This window comes from Cervus elaphus, chromosome 5 (genome assembly GCF_910594005.1).
Source record: "Cervus elaphus chromosome 5, mCerEla1.1, whole genome shotgun sequence".
NCBI classification, from domain to species: Eukaryota; Metazoa; Chordata; class Mammalia; order Artiodactyla; family Cervidae; genus Cervus; species Cervus elaphus.
The window spans coordinates 101,952,005-101,956,890 of NC_057819.1; the positions used below are offsets into that span (position 1 = coordinate 101,952,005).

Consider the following 4,886-nt stretch of genomic DNA (forward strand, 5'->3'; position numbering starts at 1 on the left):
TCAGCTTCCTTATTTTTCTGGTGAGGAAACTGAGGCCCAGAAAAGTGAAGAGTCATGCAGTGTTCCAAATGTGTGAGTGGTGGTGTTAGGATGTGAGCCCTATTGTCTTAAGTCCAGGTTCAGTGCTAATTCCACTGCAACATGCTGTATTTTAAGATACGCAAAGCCAACTGGCTTGACTCAGGCAACTAGAGTTGGTGCAAAGCCTGGATTGGCACCTGGAAATTTTGACTTCTATAGCTGCACGTTGTTGATTTTATCCCTTCTGATAATATCCTCAGTGGTTAAGTTGCAGTAATAGTTCATATTAAATATTAGATGTGATCTTTGCATTCTTTCTGAAGTTCTCACATGTCAAAGAGAAGAGTCATAGATTTTGTATGGGTAAGTGGTCTGAAAAGCCAAAATTTTATGAGAAGCCAGTTTTAAAGAAGAACTGCTTCTTGTATCCTATTCCCAGTACTAAACTAGAAAATAAACTGGTAGCTCTTTAAGACATAGCAATATAGAAATCCCTTTATTCTTTAGAGTGTAATAATAAATTACTCTTACCTCTTGTGTTATCAGATGCAGAAGGTGGCAGGCTCAAAGCAGAAACTACTGTTGAAAGACAAACAAGAGAATGCAGATTCTTTCATTTTTTTCCCACTTAATCACAAAATATTAGTAACTATATTGTGTACGATGTCATCTTAGGCGTGTCGGAGAGAGAAATTAAAATTTGGGAAATAGTAGCCATCTCCTTTAAGTGAATAATCATTTTCATCAGGAGTGTAAGACTAGCCAAGTGTTCTTCCACGTATACATACCTTAAAGACTTTTGCGGAAGGACAGGATGGAGGCATCCCAACTCCACTTTTATAGAGACCGTTCTGCAAACACAGCAGCCGCCTCAGCTGTCCCATCTGGGAACCTACTTGGCAAAACCTTTTTTGGCAATCTCTTTACACAATATTCACTGACTGTGGCTGTGAATGGATATAATTAGAAATATTTCTTGACACCTATAAATAATTTGACAGAGGATGATCTAGGGTTCTTTATAGGCATTTGATAGGGATGGGGATTCAGTGCTTCTAAGGCTATTTCTCCAGCTTTGCTGTTGCATCATTCATCACAGCATTCATAGCCAGGTTCCCACTATTCTCCTATAAAATTGGTCCAACAGAATGAGCTTGACATGAGGAGTTTAGAGTTAATGGATTTGTTAGCCCTTAGCGCCATTAAGGAGCTGGGATGAATTTTAGATCCGACAGTATGATTGGAAGCAGTGAGTGATGGATATTGAAGCAGAAAATTTCTAGCCCAGGTCCGGATCTTGGAAACACTAGTGATGGATTCTTTTCAAGTCTGAGTGCCTAAACATGAAGGAGAAAGTTTAGGCAGATTCTCAGATTAGGCAGTAGTGACAGACCAGTGGTGGAGTCATATAGGATTTAGAGTGTTCCTTTCTGGAGGATATGGCTGTCTTCAGTTCACATGTTTTCACTGAGGAAACAGCAAGATGCCATGTGATATTCCATGTATGTTTCCACTGAATAATGGAAGGAGACATAAATACACATTCCTAGTTAACAGGCAAATCCTCATGACTATTTGTTGCTCAAATGAGGTGGGTAATACACATTTTTATTGAAGGTGGGAGGAAAGCTATGGTATCCGTAAGACTCTCTCTCTCTGAATTGAGAACATGAGTGGGCTGTCACATATGCCCATAGTATATGTAAACTGGATTTTGGTGGTTTTGCCACAGACAGCTGCTGCTGAACATGACAGGAAACCTATCTACTCTGTGTGACTGAGATCTGATATGATATTTTTGGCTATCATCTGCTAGCTTAAATGACCGATCAGTGTGACTACTGTTTTCAAATATCCTATTAACTTAGAATTTCTCTTTCATACATTTGCAGATTGAATCTTTTACATGTTTTATTTCTTTGATACACTACTGTGGAAGAGTTGGTCAGTCTGTTCCCCGCCTCCCCTCCCCCAGTCTCCATGGAAACGATTCACAGAAGTCTGGTGACTTACCTAAAATGTTAGTCTTGAAGCCAGAAAGAAGAGACTTCTTTTTATTTTTTCTCAAATTTAACATTTTCACAACTGATTTATTTTTACTTCTTCTGGAACTTAATATCTAAATGATAGACATAAATGTTATCAAACACATGCACTAGTTTTGGAACTGAAAGATGAAAGAAGAAACTATGGATGAGACCAAGACATATAGGCTGAGTTATACAGGTAGAGCTATTGGGGATTCTCTACCTAAAAGCTACAACTTTGCCCAGTTGTAGATAGATTGATCATGTAGTTCTTAAAAAGTCTAAAGCAAGGAGTAGGTGGAAGGTGAGGAAGTAGAGTCAGTTTGTATATATAACACTTTTGAGAATCTGTGTAAAGGAAAGCAGAGAAGTGACTCAATAGCTGGAGAAAAAAGGTAGGGCCAAGGGAGTTTAAGAAAGGATATAGTAGAGTGGGAGAGATTGGAAATAAAACTGATAGAAAAGGATAATCCATTGTAGAAATATTCTAAGTCGGGGGAAGGGATGAGACTCACACCCAGGCAGAGGAGAGGGCCCTGAATCAGTGGAGAGACCTCCACATCAGAAGGATAAAACTGGTTTTGCAGTAAAAATGGGTGACCTTTTTCATCTGATGACATCCAGTTTATTTTTTCTTTTAAGCAGGATGTGAGATCATTTTTTCAGGCAAAGAGGGAAATGGAAATTTGAGGAGAGTGGGGAGATTTGAAGTAGAAAGAAATAAGAGTGAGAAAGCTAACTGTGTAACTCCAGCACTGAAGGGTCACTGGGGTTAGTGATTGGGAGTTTCTCTGAAGTGTGGAGTAATGAGTTGTTTGATTCATTAGTGTATTTGCTCTCAAGTGTGACAGGGGATAGGAGATGGCAAGGACGTTTAGGACTCTGTCAGTAGAACAGACAAAAAGCCAAATTATGAATTTTTGCTTAGTTGGGGAAGAAATAAAGATGAAATAGGGGCGGATGGATATGGAAGAAACAAAAGGTCAAAATACTGGAAATGTCAATGGAGTTGAAGAATTGTTATGTTGAGAATAGTCCAACAAACAAGCTAGAAAATCAGGAGAGAGATGCTTGATTTGGTGACTTAGAAGTTTAGGCATTTTCTAGAGTGAGGCTGTGGAAGAGATGGAATGGAGGTAGGAGTCAGTGTATTGGATGAACCATCCATGTGGGCACTGAAGTCTACCAGGAATGTAGTGTGAATTGCATGGAGAGAGGAGAGGTGCCAAAATCTTCAATGAATGAGAAGTCATTAGGTGTCATCAATAGATATGTTGAATAGCAGAACAGCATGATTCTCAAACAAGAGCTTTCTGTAAGAGGATAAATAGCAGTGGGGGTCAAGGGGGTTATCATTTCTAGCTTAGGACTAAGGCATTCTTAAAGTATTAGAGAATAATGGTCAGCTCTTACAAGTGCTTCCAGAGAAGCACTGATCTTAGTGGGTGGCAGATTTTAGTTCAAGCCAAGAGGTGGAGCATGTTCCAGGGGGCATGAGGAATCTCATGTTTTCCAGGAGAGTCAGTGTTCAGTGAGGTCCCACTAAGACTGGCTGCCATTATCAGAGTCTACCTTTCTTTCCTGTTTCTTTGCTTAACATTTGTCCATTTTCCTATTCATTTTTCTCATTAAGTCAGTAGCCAAATGAAATGGCAATGTGAGATTGGAATATTAGATTTTAACCACTGGCAGAGAATTTAATAATATATTAAGGACTGTTAAAAGCTGCTTTATAAAGTATTTTAAAGTGCAACTCGAGGTGTAGCATTAAACAGTTGTCTCTAATGATTGATAGAAACCAGGTGGAGGTGTGTAATACCCTGGAGGGAATCGTCCCCAGGAGCTGAGGTCCAGAGGATACAGTTGGGTAACTTAAGCTACTAGATAATGTAATTAAAAACATTTTATTTTGTATTATTCCTTTTAAATAGGTGTGTAATGTTCTTGTAGGACCTTTGTTGTATATACTCCTAATAGACAAGATAATGCTCTTTAACCTGCTCCCTGCCTGAAAAATAAGGGGAAGGCCCATGCTGGCCTCAGCACATGTAAATCTATAGTAGTAATACCAATTAGAGTAATGATGGTAATTGTCGTACACTGTAGAGAGGCACAGTGTAGGAACCAAAAGATAAAATAATGACAGTAGGGAACCGACTTTTTGGAAATATAAATTGACCTTCTGTTGCTAGTAGAAGTACTAGGAGAAAGCCTTATAAAAAGTACAGAAATTTCCAGAGACAGAACTACTGAAAATATATTCATTCTTAGCAATTGAGAAGACTCAGTAAAACAAACAGCAGAACATCTGTAGGGAGCAAAAAAACTAACAATTCCAGAAAATCTATAGAACATATTTCCCTCTCAAGGGGTCCTAGTCCCAACTTAGTGGATATAGTTTGCATTTTAAATACTTTTGCATGTCGATTCCAATTTTTTTTCAACTTTTTCTTTTCTTTTATGTAGGTAATTGGTGTTTTATTTGTTTTCAGTCTTAGGATCAAGGATTTCCTACCGTTTTATGAAGAAGGTCAGTAAACTCACTAAGAGAAATCGTTTTTTCCTGATAACTAGCTGATGCTTTGCCAAGTGCGATTTACACTCGGCTCTGCATACTCTTGTTTTGGATGTCTAAGATCTGCCTCTAGGCTTTACCTGCTCTTCCCACAGGGCCATGTGGTGTTTAAGGGCTCTTCCTAACAGGGACCAGCTTGGCTGCTCGTTCCATGTTTTATTTTTGGTGACTAAACACTTCTCCATAATTTATAAGTAATATGTTTGTTTCTTGTGGCACCAAAAGATAAACTGACACGGTGTAAAAAAGAGACTCACAAGGTC

The 4,886-nt window shown here is 38.7% G+C and overlaps 1 long non-coding RNA gene across 1 annotated transcript in view; it reads left to right on the top strand.

Annotated features, from left to right (window-relative positions):
• The window catches only part of LOC122694745, a 154,163-nt gene that overhangs the window by 34,342 nt on the left and 114,935 nt on the right, over positions 1 to 4,886 (top strand). The gene's annotated exons all lie outside the window — the stretch shown is intronic.